This window comes from Quercus robur, chromosome 3 (genome assembly GCF_932294415.1).
Source record: "Quercus robur chromosome 3, dhQueRobu3.1, whole genome shotgun sequence".
Classification (NCBI taxonomy): domain Eukaryota; kingdom Viridiplantae; phylum Streptophyta; class Magnoliopsida; order Fagales; family Fagaceae; genus Quercus; species Quercus robur.
In genome coordinates this window covers 20,686,099-20,712,698 of record NC_065536.1, presented here as the reverse complement: position 1 = coordinate 20,712,698, position 26,600 = coordinate 20,686,099, and the positions used below count along the sequence as shown (strand labels likewise).

The following is a 26,600-nucleotide window of genomic DNA, read 5'->3' as shown; positions in this document are numbered from 1 at the left end:
AATATCTTCTGAGGTTATTTACATTCCATGGTCGAGGTACGGTTTTTTCATCCAGATCTTCTAGGTAGTAAGCGCCTATCCCGGCCACGGATGTGACACGGTATGGTCCTTCCCAATTGGGCCCCAACTTGCCCCAAGAGGGGTTTTTCGCGCTGTCGAGAATCTTTCTCATCACGAGATCACCTGGACCTAGAGGTTGCAACTTGACGTTGGCATCATACCCTTGTCTTAGCTTCTGGTGGTAATAGGCCATATGAATCGTGGCTTTTTCCCTTCTTTCCTCGGCTAGGTCTAGACTTCTTCCCAATAACTCGTCGTTATCGCTTGGGGTAAACGAGCTAGACCTCAGTGTGGGGAAGTTGTTCTCGATTGGGAGCACGGCCTCAGCCCCATAAGTCATCGAAAAGGGGGTTTCACCGGTTGAACGCCGCGGCGTTGTCCGATAGGTCCACAAGACGTGCGGGAGCTCTTCTACCCATCTTCCCTTTGCCTCATCTAGTCTTTTCTTCAGTCCGTTCACTATGACCTTGTTCACGACCTCGACTTGCCCATTTCCTTGGGGGTATGCGGGGGTGGAATATCGATTAATGATCCCAAATTCGCAGCAATACTCCCTAAAACTCTTACTGTCGAACTGAAGACCATTGTCGGAAATGAGTGTACGTGGAGTTCCGAAGCGGGTGATAATGTTCTTCCAGATGAATTTCTTGGCATCCACGTCCCTAATGTTGGCCAAAGGTTCAGCTTCCACCCATTTAGTGAAGTAATCGGTTCCGACTATTATGTATCGCTTGTTCCCCGCAGCCTTGGGGAAAGGTCCGACAATATCAAGACCCCATTGTGCGAACGGCCATGGGCTAGAGAGTGGGTTGAGAACCCCTCCGGGTTGGTGGATATTCGGGGCAAATCTTTGGCACTGATCGCACTTCTTAGCGTATTCTTGGGCCTGTCTTTGCATGTTCGGCCACCAGTATCCTTGGGTGAGTGCCCTGTGCGCCAGCGACCTTCCTCCGGTGTGACTTCCACAAATTCCCTCATGTAACTCTTCAAGTAGAGACTCGGACTCTTCTGGATGTACGCAGAGTAGGTACGGTCCAGAGTAGGAGCGCCGATATAGTTTGTGGTCCTTTGATAGCCAGAACCGAGGAGCATTTCTACGTATCTTCTCGGCCTCTAGTTTTTCTTCCGGTAAGATATCGTCTTGAAGGAAGTTCTTTATGGGGTCCATCCAGCTGGGACTCTGTCTAATCGATGGACTTGGGCCGGGTTTTTGCCGAGGGGACTCGCCCTGATTAGATCTTCTACGAGGATCATTCGTGGCAGATCGTGCGCCAAGGACGTGGCAAGAGTGGCCAGCGAGTCTGCATGAGTGTTTGCACTTCTGGAAACGTGCGTCAGATTGAATGACTCAAAACTCGTCTGCAGGCGTTTGACCTGTCCCAGATACTCTTGCATCCTAGCATCTCTGGCTTCCAGCTCACCCATCACTTGTTCGACGACCAACCTGGAGTCCGAGAATGCTTCTATTACTCTTCCGCCCAGTTTTTGAACCATTATCATCCCTTGGAGTAAGGCCTCGTATTCGGCTTCATTGTTCGTAGCCGAAAATCCGAGCCTCAGTGATTTTTCAATGGCGGCACCGTCTGGTGATACTAAAACTATCCTAACTCCAGATCCTCTCTAGTTGGCCGCACCATCCACGTAGACCTTCCAATGCAAGGTCTTCCCTGTTGAAATTACGCCAACCGGTTTTCCATCCGTGTCTTTCTTCTCGGTTATTGTTTCTATAGAGGGTTCAGCGAACTCTACTACCAGGTCTGGGAGGACCTGACCTTTGATGGAGGATCTGGGCATACATTTAATATCAAAGGCTCCCAAAAGCGCACTCCACATGGCGATCCTTCTTGTGTAGTCAGCGCTTCGAAGCACTGCTCGGAGGGGAAGCTAGGTGAGAACGATGACCGTATGCGCCTGAAAGTAATGAGGGAGCTTCCGGGTGGCATGTACTATCGCCAGAATTGCCTTTTCTAGAGGTAGATATCGCACCTCGGCCTCGTGTAATGATTTGCTCACATAGTATACTGGTCGCTGCACCCCACTATCATCCCGTATCAGTACCAGGCTTACAGCATGGGGAGCTACAGCGATGTACGCAAACAACACCTCGTCTGCCTCAGGGCTGGACATGATGGGGGGTCGTGATAGATATTCCTTAAGCTGCTGGAAAGCCCGAACGCACTCCTCCGACCACTCAAACCCTTTCCACTTATTTATCAGGAGGTAAAATGGTCGGCATCGATTCGCTGACCGCGATATGAACCGGTTTAATGCTACAATCATACCAGTGAGCTTCTGCACTTCCTTCGGGTTCCGAGGAGCCTGTAAGCTATTTATTGCTTTGATTTGATCGGGGCTCACTTCTATTCCCCTATGGGTTACCATGTACCCTAGAAATCTCCCCGACCCAACCCCGAATGAACATTTGGAAGCGTTCAACCGTAACCGGTGTTCTCTTAAGATAGCGAAGATTTCTTCGAGGTCTTTCACGTGCTCGGACACCCTTTTACTCTTCACAACCATATCGTCTATGTAAACCTCAATGATCTTGCCCAGCTGTGGTTCGAACATCCGGGTCATCATCCTTTGGTAGGTTGAGCCTACGTTCTTTAGCCCAAACGGCATCACCTTATAGTGATAATTTCCGATGGGCATCATGAAAGCCGTCTTCTCCTGGTCTTCTGGAGCAAGGGGGATCTGATGATAGCCCTAGAAGGCATCCAGGAAGCTCATCCGAGGATGACCCACGGTTGCATCCACCAACTTATCTATTCGGGGTAGGGGGAATGGGTCCTTTGGGCACGCCTTATTCAGGTCCGTGAAGTCCATGCAGACCCTCCACTTACCTGTCTTCTTCTTTACCACCACCGTGTTTGCCAACCATTCGGGGTAAAAGACCTCTTTAATAGCCCCTGCTTTTTTCAGTTTTGCCACCTTGTCTCTCACGGCACTAGCGTGTTCCTTTGAAGGGCGTCGGGGTGGCTGCTTCTCCGGAGTGAAAGACGGGTTGACGTTCAGGTGGTGACAAATAAGACTAGGATCAACCCTCGGGGCGTCATAGGCGTCCCACGCAAACACGTCGACATTTCCTCTGAGAAATCTAACCAGTTCCTCTTTTTCTTGAGCAGGCAACTCAGAGCCGACCTGAAAAAACTTGTCCGGGTCGTTGTTGATAACGATCTTATCTAAACTTTCACACCTGATCTCCTCGGCTAGCCCATCCCCTTGCCCGGCCGAGGAGGCTGGTTGCTATGAGCTCTGTGGGGCCGAGGACTCGGCAACGGGCCGATGTAGGATGGCGGCAACCATACACTTCCGGGCTATGCCCTGATCTCCTCGGATTTCTTCTACTTGCCCTCTGGATGGGTATTTTACTTTTTGGTGGAGTGTGGAGGATACGGCTCCTAGGGTGTGGATCCACGGCCTGGCAACTATTGCGGTGTAGGGGGAATAAGCGTCGACCACGATAAAATTTACCTCCACCACCTCCGACCCAGTCTGCACGGGTAGCCGGATCTGCCCTTTCGGTGTAACCATCCTCCCTTCGAAGCTGAGAATGGGGGAATCATAAGCTGCCAAATCTTCCGGCTTCAGGTTCAGCCCCTTGTATAGATCAGGGTACATTATTTCTACCGCACTTCCTGAGTCTACTAACACCCTTCTCACATCGAAGCCTCCAATTCTTAACGTAACCACCAAGGCGTCGTCGTGAGGTTGAATAGTTCCCCTCTTATCCTCGTCCGAGAATCCCAGTATCAAAGAGCTTCGCTTTTTCGATCTTTTGGGTTCCCTATGCCCGTCCTCGAAGTAGAGCCGATCTACAGCCAGTACCCTGGGGATGGGTGGCCCAGTTCTTCCTGGTGCAGCGAGGATGACATGTATCGTTCCAGTAGGGGGTCTTAAGGACACATCCTTTCGAGACTCTGGCATTGCTTGACCGGGATGTCCGCTCGAGGGGTACAGAAGGTGACGTAACTTCCCTTCTCGGACCAACTGATCTAGGTGATTCCATAGGTTCCTGCAGTCCTCAGTGGTATGCCCATGGTCCTGATGGTAGTGACAGTATAGGTCCTGGTTACGTTTAGAAGGGTCTCCAGCCATCTTTCCCGGCCATTTAAAGTAGGGCTCGTTTCTTACTTTCTCCAGCACCTGTTGTACTGGCTCCCTGAACACGACATTCACTGTTTGTGGGTGGCTCTGTCCAGCCTGTCGCGAGAAATCTCTCCTCGGCTGGCTAGGGTTATACCGTTCCGACCTAAAGTCATTTGCTTTGGGGGGAATGACCTTCTCCTTTCCCCTTCCTTGCAGCTGATCTTCCTCCACCCTTTTGTACTTGTCGATCCTATCCATCAGCTGATGAATGTCGGCAACTGGTTTACCAGTGAGGGATTTCCTCAAGCCATGCTCGGTGGGGAGGCCGCTTTTGAACGTGCTGATAGCAACATCATCATGGTTGTCATCTAAGTCGTTATATACCTCCCAATATCTATCCAAGTATGCTTTCAGGGTTTCTCCTTCGTGCATGGATAAGGACAATAATGAACTAAGGGGTCGAGGGACTCTGGTGTTTGTGATAAAACGGGAGCAGAAAGCCTGAGTGAGCTGCTTGTAGGAGCCTATGGAATTTGTCTTCAAGCTGTTAAACCACCTCATCGCCATTGATCCCAAGCTGGATGGGAAGATTTTGCACATTAGGGCTTCATTTTGGGAGTAGATTGCCATTTTCTGGTTAAACTGGCTCACATGCTCTACCGGGTCTACTCGGCCATTATAAATGGCGAACGCCGGTTGGTTGAAGCGTCGGGGCAGCTTAGCCCCTTCAATTCTATACGTGAAGGGTGATCTCGAAACCTGGTCCAGCGCCTTCTTCATAACATCGTTCCCTGAACCCTTGCTGGATGGGTTCTCATATTTCCGTACAGGGCGTGGTTCCCTTTCGTAGGAAAAGGTTTCACTTGGGGGGGTCCTTGACCTCCGTCGGTAACTCGCATCCTCCGCATTAGAAGACTCGTCTGAGCCAGAGGGGGATCGTTTTCGCCGCACACGTCGTAACTCCCTTTTCAGGTCATCTATCTCCCGCTGCATGGCCTGATGACTATTTCGCCTCTAGGACACGTGACTGCCTGTCTGAGTGTGACTCTGGCTCGTCCGAATAGTATGCACACTTCCCTCATGATTCCCCCTGCCGCCTGGGTTGGTGGGGTTATTTTTCCTCTGGGACTCGGCGGGTTGTGTCTGTTGGGAGTTTGCCTGGTGAGGATTCTCTTGGTGTGGGCCTAGTTCTGCCATACTTCGACCGTTGTGCTAGCTGATGCTGTAGTTCTCCCCACAGACGGCGCCAATTGTAGTTGCACGATTTTCCTGGCCCAAACCCTTTTGATCAAGCCCTGGCCCAAGGCGCAACACACAATAAATACTTGTAGAAGATGGGTCAAAGAACTTAGCCTCAGTGAACCTAGTCGGCCTAAGGTATGGAGAATGTTGTTGCAAGTATAAAAACACCAAAATGGATACTCCACAGAAAGTTCTATTTCCTGAGTGCTGAATACAGTTTTTTCCGTCCCCTTCTTTGAGGGACTCCCTTACATTATATAGCTCTCTCATTCTTATCTGAATCTTACACTTGTTGATCATCTAAGCCCCCACTTGAGCACCTGTCCTATCAGACACCTTTATCACTCCTTTGTGAGTTGCAGTGGCCAAGGTAGTACTGTTCAGGGGTCTTTTCCTCATTAATGCGGCCAAGAGAGTGGTTGTGGTACATTTAATGTGGTGGTAGCAGCTTTCCATGAGATATTTTGGGTTTTATTCTTTTTTATATACTCGGAGGATGAGCTGCAGTGGTTGGGGCAAGCTTTTTGATCTGGACTTCGTGGTGTCCGAGGAGGTGTTACTCCTCGAACAAGTTTATTTTACCGCAGTTGGGCTTGAATAATGTTTTGGCTATGACTTCTCCTCGGACACGATGCTTCTCGGATGGGCCTGTATTTAACTAGTCCATTATTTTGGGCCGGGCCCCACACCTTTAGAACATCAATTAACTTTTCTAATCAAAAGATACAATACTTTTTTGATATACAAATCGAGATTACATCATTTACCTTTCTTTTTATTTTTTATTGGATAGTTACATCATTTACTCTTCTTAAAAAAAAAAAAAATTGTCATTTACCATCACGGTAGAATAAGAGTAGCACCTCCTCAATGCCTTGTAGCGAAATCCAACCCATTATTGTCTTGGTTCATTTCATTTTTCAAAGAAAACTTAGAAAAAAACCAAGGTTATCGATTTCGTACTGTACTGGCCGGTACGGCCGGAATATACTGTACCGGCCAGCAATTTGGTACGCTCGACCCTCCTGTTTCGTACCGGAAAAAATACCGGCCGTACCGGTGAAATCCGGTTGTACCGGCCGGTAATTGGATACCGGATCGAAACATGAAATATACATTTTTTTTTTCTTTTAGTTGATGTTAAAGTTTAAAACTATGAATTATTTGTTCTTAATTGAAGCAATGTTTTATGGTAAACATGAATTTTTGAGGTATTGTTTTATGGTAAATAGAGATTTTGTGCGTGTGTGTGTGTGTGTATATACATATATTAAATATATAAAATAGCGGTAAACCCAAAACGGTACACTGGTATTGACCGGTATCCAAAATATATCGTACCGGTGGCCAAACCGGTATAGCCTCCGATACGGTATTGACATCCTTGAAAAAAACATGAACCACAAACCCACTCTCGAAAACCTTTTACCTTATATATATTTATATATATATATATATATATATATATATATATAAAAGGAAGTTCTAGTGGAATTCAAAGAACCCAAATGGAAAATACTTGACCCAAAAAGCTTGGGATAATTTGTGCCTACAAGAAAAGAGGGAGGTCTTAGTTTTAAGAAAAATAAAGAGTTCAATAGAGCTCTTGTTGCAAAACCCTCCTGGATGGTTGCTACTTGCTACCAAGAGAGAGTATATGCTTGAGGTTGCTGAGGTGCAAATACAGGGTGAAGGTTGACTTAGGAAAAGCAATGTCAAGAATGTGTTCCCCAATTTGGAGTGCAATTAAGAAGGCTAAGAAGATGTTGGAGCATTTTAATATTAATTAATTAAAATAGATTTATATTACAACATAAATGTAGAGATGTGGGAGTTAATATGGAAAATAAGAAGTTAGTGGAATGTTTAGTCCTACATTGAAAAGGAAAGAGACTCTTTTTTTCTTTTTAATTGTGGTGATTAATGAGCTAATATGTAATTATTCAGATATTAGGCTAAATACATGCACAAAGGGAGGTGAAGGGACTCATTCAGACTCGTTACAAGTTACTCCTTGGGGGAGACAAATTCGAAACACCAAGGGCTTGAATCCCCTTAAAGAGAACGAGTGTCGCGCCCCGGTCAGAGAAGAAAGTTTAGTATTTTTTTTTATTTTTAAATTAATAATATTCAGAAGTATTATTCAAAAGTCGGGGGAGACAAGTCTGAAACAAAGAAAGCCTGAACTTGAATCTCCTTAAAGAGAGTCCTGGGGAAGACAAATCAAATAAGGTCTGCATCGATTACAACGTTTAGCCATAAATCGAGGGAGACAAGTCCGGAACAGAGAAGGTTTGGCCTTTAATCTCCTTAAAGAGAGTTCTAGGGGAGACAAGTCAGAGAAGGTCTGCACCGATTACAAAGTTTGCTAACTAAGAGTTTGAATCTTCTTAAAGAGAGCGATCATGCCTCAGTCACCAAACATTTGTTGGGCTGTTATATCCTAGAAAAGACAAGTCAGAAAAGGTCTACATCGGTTACAAAGATTAGCCAACCAAGGACTTGATTCTCCTTAAAAAGAGCAAGTGTCGCGCCCCAGTTCAAATAATGTTATGTATTTTTTATTTTCAAATTAATAATATTTAGAAGTATTATTCAGTTTCTCTTTATATTATTTCCATTATTATTGTGTTTGCACCAACAGTAGATAATAGCTAAGGGTGTTTGTTACCTTATCAGTGATGAACAATCTATAAATGTGTGAAGGGATCCATGGGTACCTTGGATAGATGACTACACGCCTAGACCAAGGGATGATTCAATTCCATTGGATCCGTTGATGGTTAAGCCTAATAGACAAGACAAATTGACAAAATTGTTGGATACAGAGTGAATGCAATCAAAAGAATCCCCATTCTAAAACATCCTAAGCCCGATAGGCTGATCTGGGACAAAAATCTAATGGAAATCTCCCCAACAGAAGAAGTGAAACTGAATGTTGATGCGATTGTCACAAATAAATTCACAACATTGGTTGTGGTGGCTCGAGATGAGAAAGGTGAGGTCATATTTGCTTGGGCTAGGCAACATTTTTTTTGTGACCTAGTACAAATAGAAGCTACGACCATACTTTGGGCCTTACAGGAGATGCTAAAACTTGTTTTGCATGCTTTGAAGTCTAGCATCTAATGTAGAGTGGTTTATATCTACATATTGAGTAACACTCTGAGCTTAGTAGTAGATTTGTTTCTTGTGCTTTTAGTTGGGCTAGAACTTAGAACTTAAAATATAAAAGAAAAGGTTATAAAATGATATTTTCAGTGTGTGAAGTTTCAAGTGAATCCTATTAGTTCCTTTGTCAATGTGTCTAACAAATTAACGCAACCAATTTTTTGAACTGTAAGACCAATAAGGCTCACATGAAACTTAACCAAAAAAATACCGCACATTTTTTAAATTATAAGTACCAATAGGCTCGTATGAGACTTTATTCCAAAAAGTGTTAAGCAAACTTTGTAACCAACTATGTGTATATATAAAAAAAAAATAAAAATAAAAAAATAAAAAATAAAAAAAATACTATTTACTATAAAATATATATATATATATATATATACTTTCTTCCCATAAATAAAAAAATTATGTATTACAGATTTTGTTATTATATATGAAACTTTTTTGGCCCAGATTTTGTTATTATATATGAAACTTTTTTGGCCCAGATTTTGTTATTATTATTTTAAAACAAACCGACCCGATTGGACAGTGGAGACACGCGCTAGGCCCTTACGTAGAAAAACAGAGATTAAACATTTGGCGGCATTACTTCACCCTCACCACCACTCCAAAATTCCCCCACACTATCTGTATATAAACACACCCACACGCTTCCTTTCAGTTACCTTTCTCATTTTACATATCATTGTTACCACCTCTCTCTTTGTGTTCGAGTTCAAAACCCTAGCATCCTAGAGTTTAGCTCCATTTCTTTGTTACTTTCGGCCTCTGAAGTTTCACAGAGTTTACTGAGCGAACAATGGGAGTTTCTACAGATTCTGAAGACTCAATTGACTGGCATTTGTGGGAGCAAGTGTACGACAGCGATCACGGCAACATTTATCTTGAATCGGTATAAAGTTCTTCTTATTCTTCTTGAATCATTGATTTGGTTTTTGCTTTCTGTTTTTGTCTTTTGTTTTCCGCTTTGAATTGGTTTATACGAAATGTAGAATTAGTGAATCAATGTCGGATTCATACAGTGACCGAGTCATTTGGATTGGAGAACTATATGCGATTACGATTCGTAATTTTTTTTTTGCTTTTGTGTTTTCTACTTTGGAGATTCTTCTAGTTTTTTTTTTCCTAATGATATGTTTGGCTCAGGGATGGAAAAGTGTGGATAGAAAAAAAAAATTTAGTTTCATATTTTTTACTCTCATGCCTTATTTCATAACTTTTTTATTTACAAATATTTTTGAAAGGAAAAAAAGTACTATTGGATTAAAAAAAAAAAAAAAAAAAAAAGTAACCAAACGATCAAATCGAAAATAGGTTCGATTACCGGTTGATACTATGATTCAACCGACAATTCCTGTGTTTTTGAATTGGTTCATGTCCGGTTCTTGATTGAACTGGTCAACCGGCCAATCCAGTCCGGTTTTAAAACCATGGTACCAGTCCGGTTTTAAAACCATATTCAACCAAAAGGTGGAAAAAAAAAAAAAAATGTTGTCATTTAGTTTAGGAGAACGGGAAGTAATAGATGGATAATTTTCATCTAACCCCTTCTCCTCCCAAATTTCTCTCCAATTTGGGGGTTTGAAAATTTGGAGATTGAAAATTGGTGGGTCCAGGACAAAGCCAAGTCCTACCATTTTCTCCCCCACAAAATCATTCCAACCAAACACCCATCTCATTCAAAATCTCTCCTATTTTCTCACCCCATTTTTTATCCTCCTTATTTTCACTTGGAGTTATTACATTTTCCAATCACAAAAATACTTAGGATGTGATGAAAAAATTATTTAATCCACAAACTGATAAATCTCATCACACTATTAGGTAATTTTGTGTATTTTTGGAATTGGAAATTGTAGTAAGTCTGAATTATGATAAATGAAAATTATTAACATTTTACCAAAAAAAGAAAAGAAAAGAAGAGTGCTTTGAGCATGCATGTGAGCATGTGGAGGCTAGTATAATTAGAATTAGAATTTGTACATAAGTTAAATTGAATGGTTCTACACTCTGCATGTTGAATCTTCTCTTTTTAAGATGTAGCATAAAAAATTAATTCACCCAAAGCTTAGTTTTTCATAATTTGACTGTAGCCATTTGTCAAAATTTTTTTTTTTTTTGAAAAAAAAAACATGATTAGGTTAGTGGTAATTGCATTCTTCAAAAGTTTCAACACTATCAAGAAAAACTTTGCACAGGTTTTACTCGCAGGAATGAAACCTACTTTTCTATAAATACCAAATTCATTTTATATTTTTCCTAAACTAATACATTAAAACAGTAAAGTCTTAATTAGTTGTGGATTATTGGCAAACCAATCAGAGTTATTATGCATTTTTCATCAACTCATGAAAAGTAACCAATTTTTTTACACTGGCCTTCAACCACTGCAACCTTTCTCTTTTCTCCAGGTTTGGGATTGGCTGCGAACTATATTGAGATTAACAAATACCAATTGACTTCATCTTATTCAATTGCTGGATTAATCCTGAATTTTTGTGTGGGTATAAATTACCAATAGAAACTACTGACAAAGCCCAGAGTCTCGTCAAGCTTAGGTTTGCTCAAATGATAGAAAAATCGAGGAGTAAAAAGAGCTCAGAGAACAAAAAATTACCAATATATGGAGAAAAAAGATTACACAGATTACATTTAGCCATAACTTACTAATACACACCACATCCCACAGCCACATCCACAGGATCACATGCAAACTTAAGTAACACCAAAGATATACTCATATAGCACCCTAGTTCCAAGTCATGGATCCTTGAACACACTCTTCCTCTTCATTGGTGTCGCCTGAACTTCTGGATACCTGAAATCCAAAACTTTAGCAGCATCATTCTAGAAAACTGGCCACATGTATGTTTCACCTAAAAAAAGTGAACCAATTGAATGCTCAGTATCATAGACAAGCCAAAACAAAAAAAAAAATGACAATTCTTCATATTGACTTACAAAGCTAGGGGTGTAAAGATTATATCCTGTGGGAGAGGGACCTTCTACTTTTCTCATAAAAAAATTGAATGAGAGGGTCACAGAAAAGATAAGAGTTAAGAGTTTGTTTTATAATGCTCTTTCTATTCAATCCCTCTGAATTCTTTACTTGATTCAACCAATGTACTTCTTGGGCAAGTCCTTCAAAAAGATCTATACATTCTAAATTTTTATATGCTTGTAATATTAAAGGTAATAGAAAAATGTTAATTGATGAGCCAAATTAACACCAATCAAACTTCTCGATCTAAAAATCGAAGCCGGTAGATAGGAGGGAAAAAAAACTTTGATATCTCATAAATGATCTTAGAGTTAGATTGCTTCAAGGATTTGCTTTGCCACCTACAAACCCCCCCACCCCCCCCCCCCCCCCCCAAAAAAAAAAAAAAAAAAAAAAAAAACTAGTAAGTTTTTATTACCCAGTATAATTGAGTTAGAAGAATGAAACTACATATTTGGAATTGAAATCATTCAATGATACATGAATCCAAGAGAGAGTTAAATACACTTGAACTGTCCTTGTAGCAAGTGGAGTCAAATGTTTGGGAACAATTGGCCTGGAATGAGCATCCAAGAAGCATGAAGAATTTATAGATTATCTCTCTGCAATAATAATAAGTGATGATAAGGATAAGTAGTTTTCTTTTTTAAAAGAGCAGTAATTATATGTGGCTAAGGCCTAGTATTTGAACTCAAATAGATTTTTTTTTTTTTTTTAATGGTATATATATATATATATATATTGGGGTTAAGAATTGAAATGGTGTTGAAAACATGAAGGGTTTTATTAGATAAGGGTACGTCAATTGAAGGTTTTGAGGATTAGGTGCTGTCACTTTTCAGGCCATCAAAGGAAAAAACATGAATATAAGTGAGTTTGCAAAGTGGAATAATGGGGTCATGGCAACGAGGATTTTTAGATGACTCTGAAATCTAGAGTCCATGGTGAATTAGGATGCGGGTAGAAGTTTCAAGATCCTTGGGTGTGGTGCATGTTTAAATTACCAATGAAAGTTGATGTAGGTATAAGTAAATCAAGCAAAAAAGTTTGGTTTTATATTCTTGGGGTCCAAGTTAGCCTTTAATAGGTTTCAATTTGCTAGTCACACTAAGAAGTCTAATATTATTAATAAAAGAAAGAGTCATTTGTACATACTTTTGTTAACTGTAATCAAAGAAGGACGGAATTGACTAATAAAATTATTAGTGTTTTAAGCATTGAGGCATGTTGGTCTTTATTTGTTCTTTTCTCTAGTTTTCTTCTCACTTTTCTTCTTCTCTTTATGTTCACAGATACCGTTGATACAGCCTTTAAACATCATTCAATCCCGTCATTTCCTTTATCATTCAAAATCCTAAAACCTCACACATACTATATTCCACCAAATTGCCATCAAATAACTCATTAAACCATCTTTTAATTCCTAACACAACCCCATAACCCTTCCTTCAACAATTTTTAACCATAGATGCACAAATTCTTCTAACCCTAAATCCACATGCAGACAAATTTCTCTATTTGTCCAACATCAGTAACATTATATGCTAACAATACAGTAGGCAGAATTGTGATTTATGCAACAAAAGGGTGGTTGAAAGCATTGATGTGGTGGTGGGAAGATTTTCGGTATCCTGTTCAAAAAATGTTGCAGATGGTTTCGATTGGGTGTGCTTAAGAGTGTATGGTGCAGATGGTAACAATCTAAGAGTGGATTATGGGATGAACTATTTGAGGTGTATGCAAAATGGGTGGGGATTGGTGCAGTGCTAGGGATTTTAATGTGGTATTGAAAGATTAGGGTGCAAGACATACTCTTATGATATGTTAGATTTCTTAATATCATCTTTCAATGAAAACCCCTTTGATCTTCATTTAGGAGGTTCTTTTACTTGGTCCAATAACCAAGAAAGTTTCATGTATTGCTCAGACACTGCTCTAGCCACACATGTAGCTAATCGAATGGAAAGCTCAATGGAATATTATATGGGATTAGAAGATGGGGAATTCACATGCCACTTGAATGCAGTATCCTTTCCCATAACATCTGGGGTTTAAGGATGAAGAAGTCGATACTTATAATAAATTTTTGTTGGGTGGTTATGAAGGTTTGATGAGGAGAGCCATCAGTTTTGAAGACAGTCTATTGGGATGTAATATGGGGTGTCATTGGGGGATTGGACTTTTGAGGTGTTTAGAAGACATTATGAGGGTGGTCTTTGGAAAGGTATAAGAGCTGGTTGGAAGAAATTTGTTGATAATATCTGTTTCAAATAAAGAAAAAGAGGAAGGTCAAATTCTGGCATGATGAGTAACATGGGGGCAGGTGCTAAAGGATTTGTATCCTAATTTATATTTGATAATTGACAATAAAGGATTTGTATCCTAATTTATATTTGATTACTGACTATAAAGATGTGTAATCTTCCCTCTTGAATTTAAGAGGGGGGATGGATGGACCGCGTTGTCGGAACCGTAGATTTATTTGAGATTTCCGTGATTGGAAGTTGGAGAATCTGGCTGAGATGGATGTTGAATGGTAATTATAAGTTCACAGTTCGTTCTATATAAAAATGGGTGCATGTTGAGGTCATTTTCTGTGGACAAGTGTTTTTGTGTGAACAGCTTCTTTGGGAAAAATCTTGATGCTAGTTGATCTTATTAATTGCTGTTGGATGTGTAAGTGTAGTGTTGAGTCTGTGGATCATTTACTGTTACATTGTCCTCTTGCTTATGATATTTGGGCCTTTGTATTTTTTGTGTTTGGGGTTCATTAGGTGATGCTAACGAGGCTAACGGATTATTCTGTGTTTGTATTTTCCTTGTATAGACTGAAATGGAAGTGGAGAGAGATGAATTGAATGAGGAACTTGAAAAAGGAGACATGCAGATGGAATACGTAAGGGTTAATAATGAATTATTCTTGCTTATCTCTGTATTTTCTGTGTTTGGGGTTCATTAGGTGATGCTAACAAAGCTGACGGATTATTCTGTGTTTGTATTTTCCTTGTATAGATTGAAATGGAATTGGAGATAGATGAATTGAATGAGGAACTTAAAGAAAGAGACAAGCAGATAGAAGATATAAAGGTTAATATTGAATTCTTTTTGCTTATTTAATTTAATTGGCTGGTTTTAGCAACAAGTTTGCTTGTTCATTGATTTGTGAATATTTATCTTTTGAATGTATTGTTTTTGCAGGATTTCATTAGAGATTTTGTTTTAGTTAAAAAAAACCAGAAAGTGGCACAATATTGGTATATATTTTGTTTTTCATGGCTGTGTTTGAGATTAGAGCATTCTACAGGTTAATTTCTTTGCGTGTGTATTAGATTTCTGTTTGGGCATGTTGAAGTTTGTAACTCTATAATTCTAAGTGGATCACTTCTTTTTATAGGCAAGAGCAAAGCTTCCCTACAGGGGTTGAGTTGCAGGACCAGGTCAGTATTTGTGTGACTTCAAAATACTTCTGCTTTAACTAGTATGTCAAATCTACAATTCTATATGCTAGTGTTATATGTATGTTGTTCATTTTACTCTCTGAAATTAATTGTAGCAAAACTCTTGGGTTTTAACGCTTTGACATGGAAATTATGTTTTAGTAAGTGTGGTCATTTTGCATTGGTCTATTTTACTCTATTAACTTCCATCATTTACTGGTGTAGCATAGTAAATAGCCTCATCTTAGCGAAGGAGTATTTCATTGACCATGATGAGTAACATTTGTTATCACATCTATTTGTTTTTTTTTTTTTTTTTGATAAGTTGATGCAAAGGTTAAACTTACAAACATTTAACACCAAAACTGTCCCACTTATGCGATACCAAAAATTAGTTCAATCCCAAGCAATTCAAGGTAATTGACATAAATGATTGAGGACCCTCTTGTTTGTTGTTTTTCAATCAACAGTGTATGGTTGTTCGCTTCAGAAATGGTTCATATGGAGTGTAAGGTTAGCAGGTCTTGGATTGACGGCTTCAGTCCATTTAAATATCAAGTGATCATTTTTTCCTTGCTTTCATTTAAATCAATCTGCAGTATTAATTTATAGAAAGCTTCTGTGTAATCTTGGAAACTTCCTGTTTGGTGAAGATTCTGAGAACTTTTATAAAGGGTTTGCATTTAGTTGAAGGGAAAGATTGCTCATGCAACAACTTTTTTCATTTTTTACCAATCTGGATCTTTCCCTTCATCTTCGTCTTCAGTATGTTGGAGCTGCTCTCACCACGTGGAGGGTTGCCCCTTGAGTCAGATTTAGATTAACTTCACATTTTCCTCTTCCATAACTCATTCTAGTTGAAAACTTGGGAATCTCCACTTTAATGTTGTTTTCCCACCTGGGCCTATGTTTCTCCATAGGCTGGTCTTATTGATGTAGGTGATCCATGGATTGAGCTCTGCTCCTATGGTCACTCCAAGCGCTAGGAGCAGCCATTTGTTAAACCAGTGTGGTTGGCACCTCAATCTGCCTCCCAAGTTATTCAATCTCATCGACTTGGTAATTTCAAGCATCATTAGGCTCCATGTGAGGAGGTACTTCATGTTCCATCTCCGGAACAGCCACATGTTGCTTCGATTTTCATTTCCTCTTGCTCTTTGTGTCATAAGAATAAGTTGTGTGTTTGGTACTGTTTGTGGTTCTTGGAAGGGTTTGGACCTAGTTTTGAATGGTTTCTAGGTGTTTTTAGGATAGGTTTGGTCATGTACATTGATGTGTTTGGGATTGGTCAACCTCAATCAAGTCTTAATGCTATTCATAAAATAAAAATAAATAAATTCTTGATGCCAGAACTTGATTCTTGGAGAACTTACTGCAGAACAATGGAAAAATTGCTACAATTCTGGTTTGACCTAATGGTATAGAGGGCTTCTAGGTTATGTCTTTGGTTAAGGATCAAGGTTGTTATGTTTATGTTGGGGTTATGGGTCATGGAATTGAGAATCTTGGAATTTAGGTTGAAGGTTGCTGCAAGAATGAAATCTGATTCTGAAATTTCTGCAGAAAAGTTTCCGGTAGATCAGGTTTGTCAAGAATCAGATCAGGATTTCTTCTGAAAGTTGATCAAATTTGGAAGATTAGATGGGGTATGGTGAGAGAAAGTATTAGGGTTTGGGTATGGAGTGGGTTATTGGATTCTTGAGGTTGGGAAATGAGAAATCAGAATGTGCATACCAGAATTTCTGATCTGTCTGAAATGAAAAGCTGTATGAATTATGGTGGTTGACAGGAATTTTTGAAGTGAATTATAATTTCTGATGGTTGACTTACTTGGAAAGGGACAGGTATGGTTTGGGTTGTACCTACTTATAGCTTGAGAGGAATGGAGTGGCTGAAAGTTTCAGAAGGTGAAATTCTGCAGTGGTTGAATCTATGGTGGAGATGATTTCCCTTCAACTCAAGAATAATGATCAAACCCTATGCTTTGATACCCAAATGATGTAATACATAAAAGAATTGCACTTTCTAGAGAGAGAGAGAGAGAGAGAGAGAAATTTGGGGGGGGGGGGGTAGAGAAAAGAGGAATGAAACTTCTATTAACAATGAACCAAACTATGAATTACAATACGTGTGCATGGATATTTATCCTAGGAGTTAGTTTTGGATAATTTCATCATCCACAATTAACTCACATCACATGCCAAAATACCCTTTTGACATATTAATCACATGCTCGATTTAATAAAGCACATGGCTTCTACTTCCTAAAATCTAGCATATGCATGTGCCTCTAACTAATTTTTCTTTGAATTTCATATACTACAAGAAACTTGGCACATGTGGATTTAGCTATGATATTTACATGGCATGTGTGATATTTAGCCCTTAGGCTTGACTAGCCTCCTTGTAACATTTTTCCAGCTAGGACAATTCCATCCATGCCACATGGTACTTGTGCCGGGCAACCCTTGTGCCACTTCATCAATTTCCAAGCTATACATCAGACTCCTACATCATTCATTCCCGAGCAATAGAAGAAAAAATATGTTTGGACCTTACCAACAAATGATCCACACTCTTTTATAATAGCAAACAACATAGCATCATAAATTTAGCACACACTATTAGGTAACCAAGACTGTTTCTCACCCTTTTATGTTATCAACAACAGGTAACTCAACCAAACCAACATACACTCACAACAACTAGCAAAATCAATGGGGTATAAGCTAAGTTCAGACATTCATAACCGCTAAAACATACCACTACAGGCAGTGTCTCAGGCCTTGCAATAATGAGTCAGCACATACCAATACTGGCTAGAGTGAGATCAATCCTAGGACCAGTTAGGCCATTAGAGGGCAGATTAGCACCTTAGAGTAAGATTTTGGCGTAATCATGGCGAAGGCTTGGCTGTGGAGTTCTGACCTACTAGACTATTGCCTTGGTCAGATAACATAATTAGAGGGTACATTGTGGTTCGATAGTCGCTAATGTCAAATTGGGTGAGTGGAGTTGTCACCAGTGATGCCCATTGCAAGGTTGGTGGCATGGTTGATATTTCTATCGCTTTGATTCTATGCAACCCATCAAAATATGAATTTGATCCGCAAAAGTTCAATTACCTCTAAAAAGCCCGGATAACACATCCTTCAAGGTTTTTTTTTTTCTAAGAAAAGATTTTTCTCCCCCTAAAAGGTTCAACCTCAAAAAGGCAGGTAAGGAGGAACCAACCGGACTGATTGCCAAAAGCTGTAACTTTCCTGACTTGTTTCTTCCTTCTCCCTCCTGCTCTCATCACTAAACCCTCCCCCCAATACATTCTTTCTTGCTATCATTAAACTTCCTTTCCATTACATCACACTCTCTTTTCAAAGGGTTGGTATAGAGATTCCTAAGGCCTCATGAGAGAGATCCATGAAGTTTTGGGTTCAAAACTCCTAACCAATATCTTGGGGCCACTTTTAAAGGATTCCTATCTATAATTACCTGGTATGTTTTGGAAAAAGACCACAAGCACTCAGGGAAATAGTCAAGTTTTCATTGAGCTCTAGACACTTGCATTAGGAAAAAATAAAAAGTGGGGCCCAACACATGAGATTTTTAATTTTTTAAATGAGAGGTAAAACGGAGACACGGTACAAACTCAGAACCACCTACTCTGGAACCATAATAAATTATTGCTTATCTCAAAAGTTTTAGATATTAGGAAAAAGTGAAAATAATAATTTAATCATTTTCTAACCATATGCACATAACAAAGTGGCTATTTAAAACAGAAATGGCTTCTTTTTAATATATATATATATATATATAAATAAACTTCTCAAAGGCCAATAAGCTTTAGCTGACCTTATCAAAGGACAAAACAAATTTAACATATTTGTGCAGCCCAATGTCAACTATTATGCTGAAGTCCTCATTTGAGCATCACAGCCTGAAGGTGTTCCATTTTCATTGTAAATGGTAGAAAGTCAATAAATAAGTGGTGTGAGGACAATGCTGCATGGTCTTCTTTGAAATATAAACAAAAGCAGCATTAACAAATGTTACGGCTTCTTAGGAACTTCAGTTTCGCTTTGAAGGTGCTGGTGTATGATCTTTGCCTGACATGTTATCTTGCTCACTGAGTATGTCATACATGGTTTTGCGATTCCATATCGTCGTTTACTCTTTTATTTTGATAAAAAAAAAAAAGTTCATACCTAGTGTACAAAGCTCCCACTTATGTGGAAATCTAAGAGAGGTTATAGTAGACAACATTACCCCAATTTATTAGAGAGGTTGATTCTCAGACTTGAACCTGCGGCCTATCACTTTTGGTGGAAGGCAATTACTATTGTACCAAGGCTCAACCTCTTTTACTCTCTTATTTTGATAATAAGTAAAATTTAAACATCAAATCACCGTCAAGTACAAAGGATGTGTAATTGAATGGCTTCAGAATCAGATCAACAAAATGTACAACAACCAAGAAACTTTAACAAATTAAAGCAAGAACAGCCTATTAAATCAGCCATCCACTCATACAAGTAATGTAAAAAAAAAAGTTTAAGATCCCTAGTTGTTCATTCAGATGCTTCAAACAATTTTTTTGGTGCCCTCTCTCCAAAGTCCACATAATACACAAAGGAATTGCATTTCAAATATCACCATTATGTTGTCTAGCAAACCACGCCTTCCAACAAGCCAACAAATCAACCACTCTGTTAGGCATAACCCACTGCAACCAAACAGACATAAGACTAATCACTATAAATCTCTAGCATAATCACAATGTAGCAATAAATGATCAACTGTCTCTCAAACCTTCTTACACATATAGCATCATTCAACAACAATTATTTTTCTTCTACATGAGTTATATAATGCTAGAATTTTCCCCAAAGTCGTTTGTGTAAAGAAAGCTACTTTTCCAAATGCTTTTCTATGGAAAAGATTTCGCCCCTCTAGCAAAAGCATTGTATAGAAGAACTTCTAAATTATGTGGACTTTGATGTAGGTGATGGTAACTAAGTATTGTTTTGGCATGACAATTGGTATGGGAATCATCCTTTGAAGGTTTTCGTATTAGATATTAGCGTTAGAAGTATGTGGTTAAATGATTAAAATTACCATATCTCAATAGAATTGTTTGTGATAAATTATCGTCTTAAAAGCTTAAGTTGTTATGAAATTATGAGTTTACTCATTTAATCATCATTTAACCACTCCCCCTCATATGTGGGCCCAAATTCTCCCTTAATAAGTTGACCCAACACATGGTGTTTTTACCTTTAAATGGGAGGTAGACTCTTGATGCTATGATAAATTACTAGTTGTCTCAAAAGTTTAAACTAGTAAGAAATGGTGTATTCAATCACTTAACCATTAATCTAATACCCCTCATGTGTGGGCTCAAACTCCCTCATAATAAGTGACCCTAACATGCGGGATTTTTAACTTTTTAAATGGGAGGTAAAAAAAAAGAGACATGACTTGAACTCAGGACCACCTTCTTTGATACCATGATAAATTATCAACTATCTCAAAAGTTTAAGTTGTTAGGAAATGGTGAATTTTATAATTTAATCATTATTCTAACAACATGCATGCTTAATAGCTAGAGATGCATCATTTACTCAATGTTGGTTAGTCTAATAGATGGGGAGGCACAGAGTTGGAATGTCAGCTTTCATAGAATTTTAATGCTTAGGAATTGGAGCCAATAAACTCCTTCTGAATTCATCTTTACTCCCTTAGAGAGAGGGTTGTGACAGAATGAATTGGAGATCAAACAGGAGTGGTAAATTTGATGCTTGCTCACACATTAAGTTGCCTTATGTGGGTACCAATCTTTCCCTTCGAAGAGTATTTGTTAAGGTTCGAAGGAGAATTTCATTCTTTGTAGGGACAGAAGCTTGATGGAAGATCCTTACATGTAATAATCTTATTAAGAGAGGGTTTATTATAGTAGGATGGTGTTCTATGTGCAGATGCAGCGTGGAAACAATGGATCATTTTATTGTATAAATGCACGATTGCATATGAAATGTGGAGTTTGTCTTCAAATATTTTTGGGATTAAGTGGCTGCTATTGGAATAGGTCATTGATCTCTTATTTGGTTGGATGAATTGGTTTTGAAAACATTGCTCAGATAATTGGAATCTAGTTCCTTTATGTTTGATGTGGACTTTGTGGAGGAAGCAAAATTGTCATACTTTTGAAAATGCAGAAAATTTGGTGACACAAAATCATTGTTTCTTTGATTGTTGTTTGATTGGTCTCACAAGTGGGGTTTTATCAATATCAATTTCATTGTTGATTTCAAAGAGTCAATATACTTTTGTACTTAACTTATTCTTTGTGATTTGTTAGGCTTGTTTGTGTTCGTTATACATGCACATGTTATATTTCTTCAATAAAACCTCACTACTTATCAAAAAATAAAAAGAAAGATTTTGCCTCCAATAATCTGCTATGTTGGCATTTAGCAGTCCCGGTCTTTTGCTCGTATTTTTGTTGAATAGATGAGATTAAGAAAAGTTGTTAATGTCTTCATCTCCCAATCTTGAATAGCTCTCATAAAAGTGATATCCTGCATATTAGTCGCATTCCAATTCAAATAATCCGCCATAGGAGCCTCCTTATTTTGAGCAACTTTGCACAAATATGAAAATGCATCCTTCAAAGCCCCATCACCACACCATCAGTCTTGTCAAAACCCATTCATCATTTCCACTACCAACTTCAAATTTTATAAGCTTGGAAAATTGATCCCAACCCATTCTAATACACTTCCACAGGTATCACCATAACAACCCGTACCTACCTTCAAACGCCAGTCATCCTATTCACTACAGATTCTCTCTCCACTGCTTTTCTCTGTGACAAAACCGGTCACTTTCCTAATAAAGATTGGTTGAAAGACATCAAACCTCTTATTCCAAAGCCCCCTGCTGGATTGGTTCACAAACCTTCTTCATTATCTTTATGAATACTTTTTATTGTCATTATCAAATTCATAATGTCGCCTTTTTTCAATTAAATAGTTGGCCATTCAGTGCCTTCACCTTATTTATTGGACAAAATCTAATTGCCTCAATAGTTTAGCATCGGTCACAGCATGAAAGCTGGTTCTTTTTTTAAATGTTTTCTGTTCATATCACAAATTTTCAGCTATGGCCGAGGCAAAATGACATATCAGATTAATTATTCCAATTAGGATTTTCTGTAAATTACAAATTAGGGAACTATTTACAGAGAAAGCATCTCAACAAACATCTGTCCTCAGACGAGAAATTCCGGGACAATGAGTTGTGAGCCTTCTGTTTCATGGTTTGTTATTCCTTGGCCTTTGGTTGATTTGTTATTTACTCATTTGGCTCTGTATACTGAAATCTACAGACACTATTCATCTTACATGTTTGAGTTTTTAAGCTTAAAGAGAAAAAGAAATCCCCTCCCCTTAAAAAAAAATTAAAATTAAAAATAAATACCTCCAAAAAGAGTTGTAATTAATGAAACAGAGGAAGACTCACAACTCGCATATTTTAATTGGTTGATATATATACACACACATATATTTGAGCTTCAATATGATTCCTGCTATTCTCTACACCCCTACCTCCAGTGTCACTTAGTGGTCATTTTGGAGCCTTGGCCGGTGATCTGGCTATTTCCAAATGGGAAGCATAAGGGTGAGTTTGGTTCAGTTTTTTGAAAAAGTGCATAATGAAAAAGTTGAGTTTTCAAAAAGTGCATAATGAAATTTTTTCAAAAAGCTGAGTGTTTGGTAAAAGCTGTTAAAAAGTGTTTTTTGAAAAAGCTGAGAGTTTGGCTAGCACTTATAAAAATGGCAGTTTGAAATGTAAATTACCAAAAAGGACAATGTATATATAAGAGAGTTTATTTCATACTTAAATCAATATTGTGAAATTATTTTTTTCACCAATATTAGCTAATAATAACCTACCACTTAAAATTTATTGTGAAAATATTGTGATAAAAATTGATACTGATTTTAATTTTAACATGCTATTAAAATTATATTTTTCGCTTTCTAAAAAAATTATTTTTTTCTCACCAATATTAGCTAATAATAACCTACCACTTAAGATTTATTGTAAAAATATTGTGATAAAAATTAATATTAATTTTAATTTTAACATACTATTAAAATTATTTTTTTCTCTATCTAAAAAAATTATTTTTTTTCACCAATATTAACTAATAATAACCGACCCCTTAAAATTTATTGTGAAAAAATTATGAAAAAATTGTGATAATATTTCATTATTTTTTTTTCCTTTTTTTTTTCCACTCTTTTTTTATCCTCCACACGGCATTTCTTTCTTCTCCTTTTTTTTTTCCTTTTTTTTTCCCACTAAATTTGTCCTCCACACACGTACCCATTCTGTTTTCCTTTTTAATCCTTCTTTTCCTCCTTTCTTTATTCCTTCCCTGCCATTCCTCCAGACACTAGAACGTTCTCCTTCTTCGTCTCTCTTTTTTTTTTTTTTTCAATCCTTCTTTCCTCCTTTCTTTATTCCTTTCCATTTCTCCAAAACACCAGAACATCTTCTTCGTCTTTTTTTTTTTTTTTTTTTTTTTTTTTCTTTCTTCCTTTTTTAATCCTTCTTTCCTCCTTTCTTTATTCCTTCCCTGCCATTTCTCCAAACACCAAAACATTCTCCTTCTTTGTGGCTGAGAGGGAAGGGCTTGGAGATCGAAAATGGGGTCGGAGTCAGAGTCATCCGGGTTTGATTGGGTGGTGTTCGCCGATTTGATCGAACCCAGAGCTCGGTGTTTTTGACGCTTCGACTTCGATTTTGTCCTGTAATTCTCTATGCTATATTCTGATTTTTTTTTTTTTTTTTTTTTTTTTGCATTTTGAGGAATCCTAATTTGCAAGGGATTGATTTTTTTTTTCCTTAACTGATTTGGGAATTTGTTATAGATTTTTTTGTGTTTGGATTTGGGAATTTGTTATAGATTTTTTTGTGTTTAGATATGGAAATTTGTTGGGAGAGCAGAGAGATGAGATGAGAGCTGATGATTTATCAAGGGTAATTTGGTTATTTTTGGAAGAGCCCAACGGATCAATTTGAAAACGCGCATGAGCTTTTTGTTTATGGACCTCCAGAGCTCCATAAACTCAAACGCGCGTTTCTTCACAAATCTAAAACGCAACTTTTTGAAAAAGTTGCGTTTATTACTTACCAAACACTATTTTTGGGCTGGTTTTTTTGAAAACGCGCGTTTTGGGCTTCAAACGCTGAACCAAACGGGCACTAATTCAATATGAGGAAATATTTTGTTGTTAGTAAAGCTTGGATAATAATGTTATGACATTTGTAAATTTGAGTTGATTTTAGCCAAATAAAACAAGCTCCAATAGGTGATGGAATTTTTTAATTATTAGTTCATAACTAGTTTATTGCAAGGCATAGGCCTATGTGGTCTTGTGAAAACCTATAATAAAATAAAATAAAATATTCATATAATTCATGCTTGGTCTTTGTCCATATTTATGTTGCTCACTTTTTTTGGGGGGGATATACTGATACGCTGTCATTTTCTCCTCAGGAATGCAATGCAGGATCATTGTATAGCCATCTGGTTTTTAGTGGAGTAGATTTTGATATAGTTCGTCATTCACATACTTACCCAGGTTAATTGTTTTTCAAATTCTTCTCTTAGAGACTTCTTTCAGTTTCAAATAGTTTATTTTCATAATCCATATTTTGCATCTTATGGAAAAATTCTTTATATTTAAAACCATATGGTCAGTATGGTATGTTGCTCATCATCATCATATTTTGGGTGCAATAGATTTGGATCGTGGACTCAAGCTCTCTGATGAAGATCTAGAAGATCTAGAATTGGGAACAAATCTCATTTGTAGTTCGTTGTCAAGTGCTTTGACCTTCGAAATGGACCAAAGAATAGAGATAAGAGACAAAGATGCGTGTGGCATGCAAGAGGCTTGCTCCAATTTATTAGATTGCAATTTGGGCAATTTGGCCAAGTTGAAACTCGCCTTCTCCATATCAAGATCTATTGGGCAAGCTTTTGTTGCAAAATTTATGGGGTTGACTATTTTGTGACCCAAACAAACTCCGATACAGTGATACTAACTGATACATTGAACAATTTGCAAATTCTAAAGTATTTCTTAAAAGATGATTTAAATAGTTCTGAATATTTACCTTCTGTGTTAAAAGTTCACTTCTTGAATTGATTGAACCAACTCGGTTGATTACAAAATTGCAAAATGAGATTATTAAACATAGTATAGAACTTCGAAAAACATTGAATGAATTTAGGGTTGAGATCAGGTTAACCTGGATCCAACCTAACCAACTTGGAATCTTACTAAATATTGTATTTTTAGTTTTAAGACTCTGTTACCTCATGATCGTTATGGCTGTGCCAATACCATATATACCATTTATACTATTGAATAAATTGATGATCAGATTTGCGAGGTAATATCTCTCTCTTACAAAGGTTTATCAACTTTGCTTCGGAATCAGGACTTTTTCTTTGGAGAAAGGTAAATAATGCCACTACAAATGTATTTTTAAAATTCCTCTCAGTTGCGACCAGATACTGCCATTTCTTTTCGTACTATTCTTATTATCTTTTGTTCTGCACAGGCCAACCAGCTTAGATGCTTTGTTCATTGGCCATGCCCTTTTTGTTGTGCATGTTGTGAGAGAGTAATTTAACCTTTTAGCTTGTATAATATACATAATTTTTTTTTCCTTGTCAAGTCTTTGCAAGATAGCATGCAATTGATAACATGCATATAGGTTTAAATTCCTACATGGATAAAATCATTGGAAAAAAAGAAAAAGAAAAAGACATTGGCATCAAAAATCACCAAAACATATTTGTTGGATACAAAGACAAATGATAAAACATTGAAACCACACAATTGGGCTGTCCTTCACTCTTCCTTGCCGTAGAGTTAACCCTAGAGCCATTCACAAGAAGCAATCAATGGAAACAACTGACATTCACTATCTATTTGTTTTTGCCGTTAATTGGGAACAAAAGTTGCATGCAAGACCCACAAAAAAGTTTATTATTACCTTCATAACGTTTGTTAATTTTATTGGTTTTTTTTTTTTTTTTTGGAGAAACTTTCATAAAGTGGAACCACGTGTTGCCCACTTATTTGTAGAAATATGCCAAGGCTATTTCCTTTAAGAATAGACATCTTGTGATCATTCTTTCTTGAACTTTTCAACTCAAAGGAAAGAATGTTAACATATTCTTAGACAGACATGTATAATGTAAAAGAGCTCTCAATTAGCATAAACATTTTCTGTCTTGAACTTGTACTTTGATTGGTTATGACCCTGAAAATCCCAAATACATGGAAAAGTAGGTGGATGATACCTCTAGGCTCTTAACTTCCATTAGAATACCACTCAGATGAATCCTTGTTGCTAATTACAAAATTTTGAACAAAACAAACTACTGCAGCTACCTTTACATCAGGAGATACATGGGTGTATAAACCCAACTGAAAGTCTGAAACAGAATTGTGTACTTGTGGCTGTCACCTTCAACTGCATATGCTATTTGAATTCATTGCTCCAAT

The 26,600-nt window shown here is 38.0% G+C and overlaps 1 long non-coding RNA gene across 1 annotated transcript; it reads left to right on the top strand.

The window, feature by feature from the left end:
• Window positions 1–23,463: 23,463 nt before the first annotated feature.
• On the top strand, window positions 23,464–25,253 carry LOC126717467 (uncharacterized). The gene is made up of 3 exons (XR_007652605.1): window positions 23,464–23,824; window positions 24,575–24,659; window positions 24,821–25,253. It is a non-coding gene; the product is annotated as an uncharacterized LOC126717467 (long non-coding RNA).
• Window positions 25,254–26,600: the final 1,347 nt, after the last annotated feature.